Source organism: Scyliorhinus torazame, chromosome 21 (genome assembly GCF_047496885.1).
Source record: "Scyliorhinus torazame isolate Kashiwa2021f chromosome 21, sScyTor2.1, whole genome shotgun sequence".
Classification (NCBI taxonomy): Eukaryota; Metazoa; Chordata; class Chondrichthyes; order Carcharhiniformes; family Scyliorhinidae; genus Scyliorhinus; species Scyliorhinus torazame.
In genome coordinates, this window is record NC_092727.1 from 118,341,825 (window position 1) to 118,360,524 (window position 18,700).

General features: G+C 44.8%; 1 protein-coding gene across 7 annotated transcripts in view; it reads left to right on the forward strand.

The window, feature by feature from the left end:
* The window catches only part of raraa (retinoic acid receptor, alpha a), a 756,690-nt gene that overhangs the window by 245,400 nt on the left and 492,590 nt on the right, over positions 1 to 18,700 (forward strand). For 2 of the 7 annotated variants that reach the window (XM_072487380.1, XM_072487378.1), the window contains exon 1: positions 5,493 to 5,681. The exons of the other annotated variants lie outside the window; for them this stretch is intronic. The gene's annotated coding sequence lies outside the window, so the exon portion shown is untranslated. Of the gene's footprint in view, positions 1 to 5,492; positions 5,682 to 18,700 lie in introns of those variants that run through there. 7 annotated transcript variants of the gene reach the window in all.

Sequence of the window (18,700 nt, forward strand, 5' to 3'; positions counted from 1 at the left end):
CGAACACTTGTGCCACCTTGTGCTCTCAATTTTTCTTACCCTACCGCAGCAGAGGTGGAGGTAGCCTGCTAAATGCTATGCCCTGTTGTCTATAATGACCTTGGCGGGCACCCTCCTTTGGGTATTCTGCTGTGGGGCAGGTGCATCCTCCTCAGCCTGAGCAGCTGGAGTTGCTGGTGTTACAGGCAGAATGGACATGGAGTGGCTGGACACTGCAGTAGAGCCCTGAGTCAATAGTCCTGAGGTGTCCAGCTGGCGCTCCTGCCTCTTGGTGGCCAAGAGCCCCACCCTAACTCCATGAGAAGAAGGGGCCTCTGGAGGGAGATAGAGGCGCTCTGTCCTCTTTTGGCATAGCCACTAATGCATCCCACTCATGACGACAGCGAAGGTGTGCAGGTCTACATGCATAGCCAACACAGCTACACCACAGTCTCCATGGTGGTTGTCACCCTTCCATTTGTGAGCTCGATGCGCTGGCATGTCAGCACCACAACATCAGACAGAATGTAGACAGATTCCTGTGTCGTCCATTCTAATCTGCTGATGGCGACTGGCAACCATACCTGCTCTGCCCCTGCCCCAACATCTCTCTGGGGGCTGATTCCAGAGGCTCATCGTCAGATTCAACAGGCGCCTGGCCTCCAGCAGTCCTCTGAATGTTGGTGACCTTGGCTGTTATCATGATATGCAGACATGCAGATAACGATATGCAGACAGGCACAGACAGGCGGCTGATGAACACAGAGAACAGGACATGACCAATGAGCAGACAGGACACTCAGGGGTAGTATCTCACTATAAAAGGCACGAGGCACTCACACTCCGCCTCTTTCCACTGATGAACATCTACAGAGTGAGTCAGGGTGTATTTACAGTATCACACCTCCAGCACGTGGTTAAGAGCTAGTCTGGTTCAGTAGACCGAATAACCACACTTGGGTTAGCAGAGAGTCAAACTCATAGAGAACTGTGCTAACTCTGCTACTGGTTCAATAAATCAGATTAAACTAACCTCAAGGTCTGGAGTATCTTTTGGTTATAGCTGCATCCAGTTGCAGCCTGTGTTATCTCAGCGTACATAACACAAGATGCTATCAGGAGACTACTTAATGTAGGTGGTTTACCTCAGTCCGTTCCGTGACGGCCAGCAAATGTATCCCGGCACCATGGAGAAGATTCAGGCTCCTCACCAGCTCAGGACCTCCGTCAATCTCAGTGCCAACTGGCGGACATTCAAGCAAAAGTTTCTGCTGTACATTGAAGCTTCAGACCTCGCGGGTGCGTCTGATGCAAGGAAGATCGCACTTCTCCTCTCAACAGCGGGTGATCAAGCCATTGAACTCTTCAACTCTTTTCACTTCACCAAAGGCCAGGACAAGACAAAGTTTCAGACCATCCTGGACAAGTTTGACAGTCACTGTGAAGTGAACACCAATGAAATCTTCGAGCGCTACATATTCAAACAGTGTCTACAAGGTAAAGATGAATCTTTCAACTCCTTCTTAACTAACCTCCGCCTGCTAGCTCTGTCCTGCAACTTTGGTGATATTGCAGACTCCATGATCAGAGACCAAATCGTTTTTGGAGTTCACTCTGATCCCCTGAGAGAGCAGCTACTGAAATTCAAGCATATGACCCTGCCCGTCGCGATTTAAATATGCACAGTGCATGAGCACACCAGAAATCGCGATGCCCAGTACAAATCGGCTGAAAATTAGAAACTTGGGCGAAATTCTCCGGAAACGGCGCGATGTCCGCCGACTGGCGCCCAAAACGGCGCAAATCAGATGGGCATCGCGCCGCCCCAAAGGTACGGAATGCTCCGCATCTTTGGGGGCCGAGCCCCAACCTTGAGGGGCTAGGTAGGCGCCGGACGAATTTCCGCCCCGCCAGCTGGTGGAAAAGTCCTTTGGTGCCCCGCCAGCTGGCGCGGAAATGACATCTCTGGGCAACGCATGCGCGGGAGCGTCAGCGGCCGCTGACAGCTTCCCACGCATGCGCAGTGGAGGGAGTCTCTTCTGCCTCCGCCACGGCGGAAGGGAAAGAGTGCCCCCACGGCACAGGCCCGCGTGGTGGCGTGCGCTAAACCTCGGGGCACAGCGCTTGTCTTTTCTGGCGGCCATTGACAGCTGCAGAGAGTGAATGTATGTTTGGATGTTGTTTAAATATGGTGCCGGATATATGAGTGATGAGGTAACAGCTGGATTGGCAAATCCCAGTCCACCCCACTGTATGATGCAATATGTTGCTAGTTTCCACTGCACTTAGTATCCAGAGCAGAAAATTCCACTCGAAGTGTCGTTACTTGGGGGTCCGGACCAAGACTTTGGCCTGGAAAACAAACAAAGTGTCCAATTTATGTACATTTTTTAAGTAGCCCCTGATGCACAATCAATTACTCGTGAGACAAGGAGAGTCATACTAATCGGCTTTAATCAGCTAGAACTGTACCCAGCAGCTTCGATACAGAAAGTGAAGGCTGCTGGGACGGCATGGGTTCTTATACCCCGCCTCTCAGGGCGGAGCTACGTACGTTGGCCAATGGTAGACTCCTCGGTCTAGCCAATGGGCATCCACCTCTCAGGTACTGCAAGACCTGGTATTACCACAGCCCCTTTAAGTTATTCTGGGAACACTCTACTCAGTTACATCTGGGTAGGATTTTGGTTATTGGAGGGGTGGGAGGGTCACATGGGTGCCTACAATTGCGGTGTAAAACAGAGAACACCCATTGACCTTAGGAAGGTTGTCATCAGTGGTGTGGGTGCATTGTGCCTCTTATTAACCCCATCACCTATCGCAGAATTTCAGTGCTGATGAATGCAAGTGCACTGACTGGCACTCTATACTGCCGTGGCTGACAAAGAGAACATTTGGCTCTCTCTTTATTGGCAGACATGAAGCAGAGTGTCAGTATGTAATGTCAAAGTACATAGTGTTGGCAAAAAAAATCACATCGTAATAAAAAAATCGATAAACATAATAATGTCATAGTTTTTTTTCCTTATAACAACTCTTTCTGGAAGAATTTTAGATAAATGGGTTATTGCTCGCGTTAAGAGAGTAGACAAAGCAGCACCATGAATGCACTGAGCATTCATTCGCTAATGTCAACAACAGTAGTTTCTAGATTCTAGTGCCGCATTCTATTTGCCTTTTTGATTACTGCGCAGCAATGAATGGACCTGTTCAGCCCTCTGTGAAGTAATATCCCCAGATCTCTTTCAACTTCATATTTTGGTATTTCAATGTCACTCACACCGCTAATCCATTCTAGAAAATTCTGAGCACAAATATCTGTCAACCATTTAGACAATAACTCCCTTGAACCTTGCCTCGCCCCACCCAAAAATAAATTATTATTTAAAAACCATTCCCTGATTGTTCTTGATGTTGGCAGAAGCAGGCAGACTGTTACTCAATTGACAGAGTTCAGCCTTTTGCATAATTGACACGCAGCAAGTGCATGTCCTCCTTTGGCTGCATGCCATCGTGCAAGAAACTTAATATTCAGGTATTCATTGCTGTTATAGATCTATTAAAACATGGGCCCATCAGTATGCTGCTGGGGTTAAGGCATTGAAGCATTGACCATGCTCGATCAGCTCCGCAGGTTGGGCTACATTGTCTGCATGCCTGACACAAGACTCCTGAAACAAGCGCTCTACTTGGAGCTTCGACACCGCACTCGAGCCCCAGGAGGGCAGAGGAAACATTTCAAGGATACCCTCAAAGCCTCCATGAAAAAGAGCAACATCTCTACCGACACATGGGAATCCCTGGCCCAAGACTGCCTGAAGTGAAGCAAAAGCATCTGGAAAGGAACTGAGCACCTGGAGTTTCATTGCCAAGAGCAAACTGCAGACAAGCGTCAACAATGAAAGGAGCGGGTGGTGACTCGGGCACCCCACCCATGCACTCCTCTAACCACCATCTACCCCACCTGGGACAGAGACTAGCTTGTGCATTGGACTAATTAGTCACCTGAGAATTTAGTTTTAGTGTGGAAGCAAGTCATCCTCGACTCCAAGGGACTGTCTGAGAAGAAGGAAGAAGGAGTTAAAGGTTTTACTGAAGTAAACTTGGAGGGCGGGATTCTCCGGTCTCCGATGCCGAACTCGCATTCGGCAATCGCTCAGAGCATCCACTGTGGTGCCAAAACGGGGGCGGTGTCGCTTTTGCAATGATTCGCCCCCTCCAAAACGTTACCTGAGGCCCTCACCCTGATGCTCCGCCCTCGATGGGCCGAGTTCCCGACGGTGTGGTTCACTCATGGTACTTATTTTCGTGAACTCGGTGTGGCGGCTGCGGACTGAGTCCAGCGCCGCCACAGACAGGGGGGGGGGGGATCCGCGGGCAAGAGGGGCTTTGGCGGGGGCTGGGGGCACTGGTGGGGGTGTGGTCCAGGGTGGCGAGCCTGGGAAAAGGGGGTCACTATTCGGCAGACCGGGTCCGCGCGTGGCCGGCGCCATGTAGCACGGTGCGGCCGCTGCAGACCTTCGCCGTGCACATGCGCGGCCACGGACCCTGCAATTATTCGCCCGTATCCACAGCTCTACACTGCATGCCTGCTAGCCCCCAACCACATGGAGGATCGGTGGCCGTTTTGCGCCATTTTTTCGGTCGTAAAACGCCACCGTTCCCATGTCAGTGTCAGCACTTAGCCTCAGAATCGTAGAATTTAGCCCGGGGTGCCTGTATGATTGATAGGTTCGGTCAAATGCTGCTCTTCATAGTCTCACTCCAAATTTTGACGAGGTAGAACGGCATATTGAAGCTGATCTGATGCAGGATGGGAAGACTGCGAAGTATAAAAAAGGATCAATTTATGACAAATAACAGCAAGCCTGGAACAAGCTTAGAGGGCAGAGGTAGGGATTTGCAAGTTGCTAAATGTTCCTTTTGGCTGATTTTCACTCTCATCACCATCCCCGTACCCCCACCCACTCACTCCCCTGCATCTACTAATGGTTATAATGAATCTTCTGTTGTGCTTATACTGGAATCGGCTCCTTGAGAGATGATTCAAGTGCTTCAGCTGCGCCTCATGGTTTAATCAGCAGTGTTGTTCCCCTCTTCCAGCATGAGACGCGTAAGATTGTTCATTATAACCATATTGTCACTGCTTGGTCAATAACCAGAATGGAGTGAGTTGATACAAATGGCAGGAACAGATGTCAGGCAATGACAGATTTGTGCCATTGCAGGAACGGAACTCACAAAAGCAAACACAGTAACCTTCACTTATATTAGCAGCCTTGTTCAGAGCGCTCTCTCTCTCTCTCTCTCTGTGCTGTAAATGTCAAATCCGCTTAGGCAGGGTGACTGTGACTCAAGCTGACATTGGTGATTTACGGCTGAATGCACGCCACACTAGAACCACTGGCACACAGACAAAACTCTGTGCTGCTGCTGGCACCCATGCGCACTGCAGGCTTGGGTCTCATGACTTCTGCTGTCCTTAGGAAGCAGAGGTGGAGCATAGCACAGGATGTGCAGATTAATGGCAGATTCTGAAGAGTTGGTGAAGCAGATTTCCTTTCTCGGCCTGTGTCGGTCTAAACAGTGATGCGGCTGTAGTTTTCTTTGCCTTTTTAAAAACAAATAGCGAGTGATTTAGATGTGAAGGTTTCCGCTTTGGACACATTTCTTTATTCAGCAAGTCTCTGGGGCCTGTGAAGGTATGTACTGTAAGGTTAGTGGGTCATTTTTTGGTGGGTGGGGGGTGGAAAATGTGGGTAGAGCTGCATTTACTCAAGCTTGTATGAGTGAGGCCTCACTGTCATATAATTCTCTTTTTAAGTTTTACATTGTCTCTGTGCTATTGCCCTGGTTGGCCGATGGAAATTAGTTTTGGTTTGTAAAGACAGATGCCAAATGCTAATTAGATAGAATCACAAGGCAAAAGAATCACATTTTACTGTGTTTCTTGGTATGGTTTTACTTTTTCTGAATTGTTTAAAATAAGTTAATTTTCAAGCTGAAGAACTTGGTTGAGAAATACCCTTTCCTGTCAAAGTCCAAGATAGGTTATAAATAGTTGTGCGTTACTTTTAGTAATGAATTAGTTTCCGTGCTGCTCAAATATATACATAACTTACAACGATTGGTGACTTTATATGTGTGTTTAAAGATCAAAGAGGTGGAGTATTTTTTCAGACTAACTGAGTATCAGGGTTGGGAGGGTCCTGTAAGCGGGTAAACCGTATATTTCAGTCAGGGGTCCTCAATGTGTTGCATACTATTATAAATTCACCAAAGCTACACTTCCAGCGGGAGGGTTACTTGCACAGAGCACAGGTCGGAAATAGGGTGGTGCCACACTGTGGCACCAATTCTCCAACCTGTGAGAGCTCCCACTGGAATTGGTCAATTTATACTATTAAATGAGTTGATATTAGGATTTTAAAACAGAATATCACCGGGAATGGATGTGCACTGATTATCAGTCTCCTGCTGTTAATTAAATTAAAGAAACATGAGCTCAAGCTAAATTGGTTAAAGTTATGATCTGAATCCCTTGATGGCTCAGCGAGTTTATTCAGTGAATAACAGAAACCCATGGCCTGCACTGAGTGAGCTGATACCAGCTGGGGCAGCAGTATTAACGTAACAAATGGCTTCAACATTCCCAAATTAGGGAGGAGAAAAATGGCCTGATCAGTATTTAGGCAAACTGCTTCTTTCTCTCATTGGAACTTTAATGTAAGTGCCTTGGTTGCTACGTTTAAAAATATAGAAATGATGATTATTGTTCAAAAGTAATCCATTAGCTGTGAAGCGATTTACGCCATTCTAAAGCTGTACAAGTGCTATCACTAGAACAGCCCCTTTCCATCTCTGTAACTCAACTCCATTCCCAGCTCAGCTTGAACTGCTGAAACCCTTGCCTTTGTTATCTCTAGACTTGACTATTCCAATGTGCTGCTGGCTAGCCTCTCATATTCAACCCCCGCCCTTACGGAAACATGAGATCTTCCAAAACTCTGCTGCCATGTTCCGGCTCGCATCATATCCCTATCACCCATTACCTCTGTGCTTACTGACTCCTGGAGAAACAATGCCTCAAAGCTAAACTCTCATTCATTGTTTTCAAATCCCTTCATGGCCTTGCCGTTTCTTATCTCTATAATTTCCCTCGGCTCCATAACCCTCTATATACCTGCTCTCTAATTCTAGTCTCTTGAGCACCCCCAGTTTTAATTCCTTCACTGTACAGGACCTGAGTTAGGCCTCATTTGGAATATTGCGCACAATTCTGGTCGCCACACTACCAGAAGGATGGGGATGCTTTGGCGAGGGTACAGAAGCGGTTTACTAGGATGTTGCCTGGTATGGAGGGCATTAGCTATGAGGAGAGGTTAGATAAACTTGGTCTGTTCTCACTAGAATGCTGGAGGTTGAGAGGCGACCTGATAGAGGTCTACAAGATTATGAGTGGCATGGATAGAGTGGATAGTCAGATGTTCTTTCCTAGGGTCGGAGGGTCAAGTACTAGGGGACATAGGTTTAAAGTGCGAGGGGGAAAGTTTAGAACAGATGCGCGAGGCAAGTTTTTTACACAGAGGGTGGTAAATATATGGAACGCGCTGCCTGGGGAGGTGGTGGGAGCAGGTACGATAGCGGCATTTAAGGGCATCTAGACAAATATATGAATAGAGTGGGACTGGAAGGATACGGACTCCGTAAGTGCAGACGGTTTTAGTACCATGGTCGGCGCAGACTTGGAGGACCGAAGGGCCTGGTTCCTGTGCTGTATTGTTCTTTGCTCTTTGTTAGCGGCCATACCTTCAGCTGCTGAGTCTTCCCTCCCTGAACGTCTCTGCGTATCTACCACTCTTACATCCATTAATATGCTTCTTTTTAAACCAAACCTCTTGATACAGCTTTTGGTCATCTGCCATAATATTTCCGTATATGGCTGAATGCCACATTTGTGCTTGAGAATACTTCTCTGGAAATCTTACATATGGGACACTCTGAATAATAAATAATAAATGAAAGTTCTTATTCACTGATCATTGATCGAAGTGCACTTGTATGAACGTTGAGTGAGGGCGAGAATAGCCTCGTCTGTGATCCCCCCTCGAGTCTGATTAGTTTGTCAGCACTCCCTGTCAGGGTTCATTCATGAAAAATGACTATTTGGGCAAGGCATTCGAGGATGACCGGCACCTATCGAACTGTACCACAACAGGAGGCCAACACCTTCAGGAGAGCCGGAAATTGTTACAAACTAAAATCACTTATATAATTATTGAAATATGTTGGTATGTTTCAAGAGATGTCTTTAATAATTAGCAGAATTAAGCCTCCAGCGACTCACTGGATGGATATGTGACACAGTGTTCTAATGAAGTGCTACAGACCATGGAACCCCAAATTTGACCACTAGTCTGTTTTGAGTTACCCAATCTCAACTAGAGTAGCAGTGAAATGTCGTAATTGTCATTCGCATCTCCAGGCTAGGGGATAAAAATAAGGTAGATTACTATTCAGTGCATTTATGTGGCCATTGCGCTAAGTTCTGATGTTTGTTATGGTTGGATATCAAGCAAGTTTATTCGAATGTTGTTGCCAGCTGCTGTGTCCCATGCTACAGGCACGAGAGGCTGGCAGCCCATAGACACTTGTTTATATTTTATTTTGTAAGTTTAATAACTGTTCTAGCACAATAGCTTTGTTTTTCATAGATTCATAGAATAGAATCCCTACAGTGCAGAACATAGAACATATAGAACATAGAAAAATACAGCACAGAACAGGCCCTTCGGCCCACGATGTTGTGCCGAACCTTTGTCCCAGATTAAGAACAAATTACCCCATCATTCTACCGTAATCCATGTACCTATCCAAAAGCCGCTTGAAGGTCCCTAATGTTTCTGACTCAACTACTTCCACAGGCAGTGCATTCCATGCCCCCACTACTCTCTGGGTAAAGAACCTACCTCTGACATCCCCCCTATATCTTCCACCATTCACCTTAAATTTATGTCCCCTTGTAATGGTTTGTTCCACCCGGGGAAAAAGTCTCTGACTGTCTACTCTATCTATTCCCTGATCGGCCCATTGAGTCTGCACTGACCCTCTGAAAGAGCACCCTAACCTAGGCCCAATCCCCCACCCTATCCTTGTAATCCCACCAAGGGCCAATTTAGCATATCCAATCCACATAGCCTGCCTGCACATCTTTGGACTGTGGGAGGAAACCGGAGCCCCCGGAAGAAACCCGCGCAGACATGGGAAGAATGGAAGAATGTGCAAACTCGACACAGACAGTCGCCGAAGGTTGGAATCAAACCCAGGTCCCTGGCACTGTGAGGCAGCAGTGCGAACCACTGTGCCACCATGCTGTCCCCAAATTTCTAATATGCTTTTAAAAATTAATTTAAAGTACCCAATTCATTTTGGGGCAATTAAGGGGCAATTTCGCGTGACCAAACCACCTACCCTGCACATCTTTTTGGGTCGTGAGGGTGAGACCCTCTCAGACACGGGGAGAATGTGCAAACTCCGCACGGACAGTGACCCGGGGCCGGGATCGAACCTGGGTCCTCAGCGCCGTGAGGCAGCAGGGCTAACCCACTGCGCCACCGTGCCGCCCCTTCTAATATGTTAAATGGTTTAAATAAATTGTTTTTCTGAAGAGAAAACTATTTTAATTAATTAAGTAATTATGAGTTTATTGCTGTTCTATGTCAGAAGAAAGTTAAAAATGAAATTGAGTTTTTGCAAAGTACAGTTATTACGAGTTAGCTTAACAGGTGTTGAATTTTGCTCAACCAGAGGCCTCATTAGTTTTTAAAAATTACATCAGTTAATTGGTTGCAGCGGTCAGTGCGCTTTGAGTGCAGCCTTCATGGGTTATCTCACATTAAAATGAAAAGACTGAAAATTGAAAGGGCGGCACATAGGCCAAACTGACATCTACACCCAACTGTTTCATCTACCCTCCTCTCCAATGAGGCTCTCAACTGGGTATCCTAACTGGTAAAACCTACCATATAATCACAATGCACTCATTTCACAGTCTGTTGTTGACATATCATATTTGATGTTGAATGAATAAATGCCGTAAGCCATCCAAATCTGGAGAAAGTGCCAAGTTTGATCCGTGACTGACACTGAGTTCACCAGTAGTGGCTGGTGGGAGGTGAAGGGGTAAAAGATGAGTCACAGGGACTGCTACAGTTGGTGTTAGCATTCCCAGACCAGGAATCAAAAGCCATCCAGGGCTTCCATTCTTGTCACTGTTCAGTCACTCTAGCTCGGAAGTGAGCCTGGAAGTTGAATGAGGGCAAATTCCAGCGTAGCTGTGGTGCATGCTTGTTAAATAGTGCATATATTGATGCTAGCTGTATTGATACTGGCCCCAAGCTTTAACATTCTGAAAACACCCTTTATAGACTCGTACATGTGGCTGAGTAAGGCACTGTAACTTATAGAATTTGTGGTATCCATGGAATCTATGTTCGCTCTTTAAAGAAAGGAGTGAGGGACCAGAGAGAACTAGATGACCAAGATAGAGCAATTCAGTGGAAGATATTTATCACTGTGTGGAGGTATTTTCACATTTAGTTAGTCTGTGCATTTATATGGTCTCTGCATGGAACATATAATAGAAATACTGTACCTACATTTTTCTCTACTTGCTTTGTGTGGTCCATTCATTCGCAGCACGGTAGCACAAGTGGATAGCATTGTGGCATCACAGCGCCAGGGTCCCAGGTTCGATTCCCCGCTGGGTCACTGTCTGTGCGGAGTTTGCACGATCTCCCCGTGTCTGCGTGGGTTTCCTCCGGGGGCTCCGGTTTCCTCCCACAGTCCAAAGACGTGCAGGTTAGGTGGATTGGCCACGATAAATTGACCTTAGTGACCAAAAAAGGTTAAGAGGGGCTATTGGGTTACGGGGATAGGGTGGAAGTGAGGGCTTAAATGGGTCGGTGCAGACTCGATGGGCTGAATGGCCTCCATCTGCACTGTATGTTTTCTGTTCATTGTGCCCGTCAGCGACTTAGTCTCCCATTATTCTTTGTGAAGTAGGGGACTTCCAGTGGCGGCATGGATGGAGTAGTCGGGCATGCGGTGGCTCATGGCTGAGTACTTTGTTTTTGGTTCTTTTTGCCCAGTGTTTGGTGAGTGTTTGGGTTGAAACTTAACTAATTTGATGGGATAAGGTTCCCACACAATAGAAATGTCCAGAGGGTCCAGATCAAAGAAGCCAGCAAGTAAAGAGTCGTTGACTGATTCGGAAGTCTCTTGAGGCTCCTCTGCTGAGAAAATGGCGGCGGCCTCTGCCGTGACTCAGGTCTCTCCACTAACGGCCGAAATGCTTGCTGGCATCTTGGCAGAGGAATTTAAGAAACAGCGGCAGGCTATCTCTGAGGACCTTCACAAATCAATAGATGTGGCCGTGGCTCCAATTCGATGGGCATTGGTAAAGATTGATGCAATGGTAACGGCGCAGGGCGCGTGTTACAGAGTGTGGATGCGGCTCTCGAAGCAGAACGAGAAGATTGTCTCCTTGGCGGCTGAGATAGCAATGTTGGCCGGTGTTAACAAAGCACTGCTTTATGGATAACCTGGAGAATTCCTTCAGGAGGCAAAACCTTAGAATCGTGGGGCTGACAGAGGGAGTGGAGGGCCCAAATCCAACTGATTAAACATCAAAGCTGTTTGGCAAGATGATACTGGGCAGCTAGTATTGAAAAAGTGCTGGGATGGCTCAAGGATCTGAATTCCGTATCGGGGCAGGTGGAGGTGGGCTCTTGAACTGGTTCTCGCCTGCGGGTCTTGGTAACTGTTTGGCTTTCGGTTTCCCCTGCAACATTTACCTCAAGTCCGGTAGTGGTGTCCACTCTGAGGATTTGGGGGCAGTTTGACAACATTTTAAGCTCAACTCCATGTCATTAACAGCCCCTATTTGTAATAATCATCTCTTTGCACCAGCGGGTTTAGACTTGAAGTTCCGGTCGAGGGGCTGGAGAGTGTAGGGGGCCTGTTTGTGGAGGGTAGGTTTGTTGGGTTTGAAAAGTTGTTGGATAAATTCCAACTCCCGAGGTCTGATTTATTCAGGTATTTCCAGTTGTGTGATTTCTTGTGTCTGGACATCTCTTCCTTTCCCTTGGCACCTTCGCCCTCTTGAATAGGATCTTATCTCTGGCCGAGAGGGCAGCATGGTGGCCTAGTGGTTAGCACAGCTGCCTCACGGCGCTGAGGTCCCAGGTTCGATCCCGGCCCTGGGTCACTGTCCGTGTGGAGTTTGCACATTCTCCCCGTGTCTGCGTGGGTTTCGCCCCCACAACCCAAAGATGTGCAGAGTAGGTGGATTGGCTACTCTAAATTGCCCCTTAATTGGAAAAAATAATTGGGTACTCTAAATTTATTTTTTAAAAAATTTAAATCTCTGGCCGAGGTGGGTGAGGGAAAGAGTTTGGACATTTGCGGCCAGATCCTGTGGGCGGAGCAGGCTCCATTGGATGAGGTAAAGAGGAAGTGGGAGGGTGAGTTGGGTTTTTGATGGTGGCTGTTGGGAGTCAACTTTATCTCCTCCTGTGCTCGGCTCAGCTTGATTCAGTTCAAAGTGGGACACCGGGTGGTGCAGCTGACCAAGACGTTGGTGAGTGGTTTTTCTTTCTCGGTGTGGGGGGAGGTAATTGCATTATTCATGTATTGTACCTTTATGTATTTCTTGTTTAGTATGGATTGATTTTGTAATAATGAAAAAGATTTTGCAATAAAAAGATTTTTTAAAAATTCTTGGTGTATTGATTGCAACAATGTAAACCGGTAGGAAGTTGACATTTGGTTCTATCAAGGAATTCTTATTTCAAACCGTTCTTCCGTATTTAGCTTACTACTGTCTGAATGATTTTTTTAAATAACCAAAGCAATTTTATTCTTTTACTAAATTCAATGCCTCTTTGAAAGATCCCAGGAATCCAGGGGGTTAATTTTATGAATTTGCAAATCTTCAAGAAAATTATGCGGAATGTGCACTATTTTGTTTCAGATTTTGGTTCCTGCTGCGAAAAGCTGTATGTCTGGGTTAAATGTATCAGGTTACCTCCTCTGTTTGCAACCTTTCTAAAATTATTTTTTCTAAATTTCTTTGGAAAAAAATAAAGAATCCCTCCCATCTTTTAGCTCGACTTTATTTTGGAGACAGATGTTAATAAAATTCGATAATGTCATTTCCTGCTCTCATGGTGAGGTTCCCTTTCACATTGTGCAGCAAAAAAAAAAGGCAAGTTCTACTGTAATGCTCAAGTGATCCCTGCCGGCTTATGACTTGTAGCATGTGACATTCCGATGTTACTAACAGCATCAGCTGTGACTCAGTTGCAGGCAGTCTCATCATTGAGTTAGTGGGTTTGGGTACAAAGATCTACTGCTGACATGCCAGTGCAGTTACGAGGGAGGGGGTGCTGCAGTGTCAGTGGTACTGTCTGTCGGGTGAGATATTTATTCACAGTCCTGCCTGCTCTCTGAGGTGAAAGCAAAGAAATCTCATGGTACTGCATTGAAAAAGAGCAGGAGAATTATCCCTGCTTTCCAGGCCAAAATTCGCCCTTCAATCAACATTATAAAAAACCTTTTCATATCGTGGGAGCTTGCTGTGCGCAAATTGACTGTTGTGTTTCAAATGACTGCACTTCAAAAGTACTTCAATGGCTGTAGAGCACTTGGGATGTTCTTACGTTATGGAAGGTGCTATACAAATGCAAGTCTTTTTGTACATAGATATGTGTTTAATATATATACAGCATATAACAATCCTATCCGAAGATGGAGAACAGGACAGAGAAAAGAACAGAGAGAAACAGTTTTAACCAACTAAGGTATCTCACCTTTTGTAACGCAAAGTCAGCCAGAACTATAGTCTAATTCCTGTTGTTATCCACTAAATACTTATATGAGACACACAAATATTGTTCTGGTCACCTGGGAATTTTATCCTGAAGCCATCAACTACCGTTTGAAATTGAAGCTTAGAGGCCTGGCTGCCTTACCTAAAGCTTCTGTTTAAGTTTCTGTTCCTTACTGATTAACTGCGACAGTTACAGTGCATGTTTGTGATTTACACAAATTCTGCTCCCCGCTTCGGGTCGGCTACATATATTTGCACATTTTTCCCATTTGTCACCCTTCTCAAACCATGATTCGCTGCGTGCATTCCCTGCTGTTGTTTTATATTGACATAGTAACACTGCCACTAGTCTCAGATCACAGCTGCATCTTCAGTAGTAGTTCAAGATACCATGAGCAAGAAAAAAAGTCATGATTCCTGATGTGTTTTTCATGTACACGTACATCGTGCCAACTCTAACTCTACCACAGATGTTTAACTGTTCCTAATTTGCCACGGGATTTTAAGTAGGTTTGTTGTTCCTTATTTTAAACTAGCACCTATTCTATTACCTTTTCTTCAAAGTCATAAGGAATAAGCTGAGCCAGTGAGTTTATAAGCCTTGTCTGTGAGTATACGCCTTATTCCCAATGTGTATATCTCTACCCTCCTTTTGCTCTGAATCATTCATTTTCCCCTGTTTCAGATCATCTTTACCCCATCTTTTGTCATGGCCCCAATAATCCTTTTATTTTATCTGCTAGTTTATGCAGTCAACTCATCCCCCCTCCCCTTTATTTCCCTCTTCCCTCCACACTCCTCCCATCTGAGATGCCTCTTTGCAGAATATTAATTTTAGAGCATTATCTTTTTCTGACTAACAATTTTAATTTGTCTTGGTGGGTACAGTCACTATCTATTGACATTGAGAATGCTGGTACAATCTATTTGAGTGTGTTTTTGTTATTTCAGAAAAAATCCTTCAAAAAACTTCAAATGTGCAATATAGCAGTTGTGATGCTACATCTGACCTCATCACCTCAGCTGTCTGAGCTGCTCGCAGAACAATACTTTTCACTGTACCTCGATACACGTGACAATAAACAAATCCAATCCAATCGGAAGATGACTATCCAGCAATCTTTGCTGGCTGGCACACTTCCGTGAACACACTGAGAACAAATTCAGGCTTGATTGTGGCATATGCCATGGTTAGGTTGCTCACCCCCAACCATTTTTTGGTTCACATCAGAAATAGCCTCTTGAAGATGTCAAAAGGCTGCCGTCACAATGGGCGTCAACTCTGGTATGAGCTGTACTGTGTTTTGTGTCTCAATCAATAAAAGTAGCAGCTAAAATCGAGGGAAAATAATTTCACAGAATCTCTACAGTGCAGAAGGAGGCCATTCGGCCCATCGAGTCAACACCGACCCTTCGAAAGACCAATCCCCCATCCTATTTCTGCAACCCCACCTTAAGGGGCAATTTAGCATGGCCAATCCATCCAACCACATCATTGGACTGTGGAAGGGTTAACCGGAGCACTCAGAGGAAACCCACGCGGACACGGGGAGAAAGTGCAAACGCCACACCGACAGTCACCTGAGGCCAGAATTGAACCTGGGTCCTGGATGCTGTGAGGCAGCAGTGCTAACCACTGTGCCACCGTGCTGCCACGTGATTTCTCATTTCTCATTTCAATTGTCCTGGCCTCTTTCATCAACTTCAATTCGGCAGGACTGCAGCTTCCTATGTCAGTGCTGAACATGATACATTTACTGCGGATGAAATTAAACAAACTCCCCTCTTCTGCTGTGTACAGTATTAATCTGCTCTCATGTGACAGCTTACCTGCTATCATGGTTAAAAAGTGATTAAAAGCCCTTCTCATTTGTGCTAATCATCATATGGACTGAATCCAAACCTGAGCAATCCTGCACTACTTTCTTTTGATTGGAACACTGCACATATTACTGAAACTCTCCATCACGGAAAAAGGAAACATTTCTGTGAGCTTATTAAACAAAGGGGAAGTGGCTGCAAGGTGCAGTGTAGAATAATGGCGGTATAAAGTTAGATGTTTTGGTCAGTTACCTTTGAGGAGAATCAAAGAAAACTTTCACCGTACCTTTCCTCAATGAGATTAAACAAATGAAATGTACTTTAAAATAGAGTATGCCTCACATTATTAGTAGGCAGGGAATAGGATTGATGGACTGAGTGACTTCATGTGTTTCTAAACATAGCTTTAACACAAATGAGATGAAAATCATAAATTGTTGGTAACTATTCAGAGCCCCTTATCAATTTAAATCGACCAGTCTCAAACTGGTTCCCATTGACAATTTCACAGCACAAAATGCGACTCAAATGCATCGTACAGTTTAACAAATGGAATTGTGATGCTGGTTTGTTGGGGTTGGTGGGGAAGTTGAGGAAGGCTCTTCTTCTGACAATGGGATTGAGATTTCTTGTTCAGTCAATGTAAGGGAAGGTTATTAGTGCATATAACCTGTGGTTAAAGAAGTCTGCCATGAAAGAACAGGAAAACTGTCCATTTTCCTTAGAATATGATAGCGGACAGGTGTGGGGTCAAGCAAGTGTTCAGATGTCCAGCCATCCACTGCAAACAGTGTGCTGTAACAGCATCTTCAACGTTTATTGATATTGTGATAAGAAATACCTCTTTGCATTGCATCTGGAGCTTCTATACTAATCAGCATTGAATAACCAATGAAGGAATGCAAATAGTTTTTCTAATCATAAACCAATGATGAAACCACAAATAATAAACATAGGAAGAGTACGCCAAGACCTGTAATAGAATTATCTACATCTGCCTCATAATGCAGTACATCCATTTATTCTTGAACGTGCCATCTGAAATATTGTACAGCTGTAATATTTTTCTTTCGTTCTTTTTCTCTTCCATTCCTTGTCCACCTTAATGCATGTCATATTGGGATATGATCTGACAAGTGTTGGCAGCCTTCCAAAAAGACTTGGACTTACATAGAGCCTCATTATATCTTGGAAACACCTCGTAGCATTAAGTGTAAAATTACTAACTTTGAAGTTCAGGGACTGCTATCTTGATGAGAGCATAAGATCTCATTAACACTGAGTTGAGTGACCAGTTAGTCAATACTTTTGTGATGGTTGAGAGGGCAATGTTGGCACTGGGAAAAAGACCTTTCTGCTTCTGTGATTGGTACAGTCGAAGTTTTAATGGTAAGCAGCAACTCAGTTTACTTTTTCATCAGAATGTGCTGCATCTCCTCCAGTTCTGCGCTCGCGTGCCAATCTAGATTATTTTACTTGAAACCTTGGAAGTGGATCTTGAGTCTTTTAGCTTTCTTTGTTGAAGGCGATGATCAGAAACCTTCAAATTAATAATTATTGTGATAAACTATAGGTCTGTTTCTGTGCTGTATATTCGAAACATCAAACTTCGCAATTAGAAGGTTGGCTATTTCAAAAAGAAGCAGAAGTGTTTTATCTATGATGTTGCGATAATCGATCATTAAACATTTAACTCCCCTTTTTAAAATGATTTAACTGCCAGAAGCATTATGGTACCTTCTTTGGGTAATGACATGAAGTGCTGTCCCATGTCTTGTGCATTGTACAGAGGATTCCAGTCTTGAGAAGGGGCAATTACAGCATGATCGTATGCTGGAATGGACAACTGAGATCGTGTGACAAATGGTGCGACGTGATTTTCATGAAACGGTGCATAGCAAAGACAAGATTGAGGTTTTTAATCAGTAACTCCTATCAGTGTGCTCTCCTAATCATTTTTAAATGGTGTATGTAGTATTCCATTTTTGTTTCAGCTCTCCTTTTCAGGGTGTATTACCATGGACCGCTATTCTGTTGTGGGGCCACGGTTATAGAAGTTTTGTTTTCTGGGTTTTGCAGTTTGTGAAAGGGAGACGCCATTTCACTTAAAGCAATTCTGTCTCATTTCACTGGGATACTCAAATTTTATTGAAATGGGCAAGCAGTCTTATAGAATGCTCCCCTGGAAGAAAAAGCCTTTATTGCTTAATATAGAACTGTGGATTAAATACATTTGTACTGCAGTCTGTTGACATGATACCGTTTCAGATCTCCGTGTAGCAAAGCTTAATTTGAAGCAAATGCCACTTTCAGTAAGAGTATCAATATGGCTAGAATATTTTTGTAAAAACAAAATGAATGATTTTGAGAATAATTGAAGTAGTGCTCCTTCAACTTCACTGTTCACAAAATTGTGCCTCAGGTACGTTGGAGTTAAAAACATAATAGTCAGTTTATAGATAGTGATTCTTGTAGCACTGATGGAGATCAGATCAGAAGTATCCAGGAACATATACTCCAGCCCCATCTGTAATATGAATGACAGTCCTCACCTCTCAGAATCACAAAATAATACAGTGCAAAAGAGGCCCCTCGGCCCATCGAGCCTGCACTGACGCATGAAAAACACCAGGTGGTTCAGTGAGTAAGTACCCTGCATAGTGCAGTACAAAGTCATCAAGGTCAGTGATGTTCCACATTAAAATCCCTGAAGTGCGTATGGCTACCTGACCTTAATTGTGGTAAAAGACAGGACACAACAGTTTGTCTCCGTGTACTTGGGCATGGGAAGGGAGATTTTGGCTTGATTGCTCTAGATGGCTTAGCCGTAACAACTATTGGAGTGTGCAGGATGTTTTTCATCATGCGCCACCCTGATGAATAGCCTATGGCGATTTATTTTTCAGATTCATACAGAAATAATGGCCACTTGGATAAGGTGCTGGAAGTCTGCAAGCACATTTCCAAATGTATCCCGATGTTGTCAGGAGAGTCAAAGTCTTGGACCTG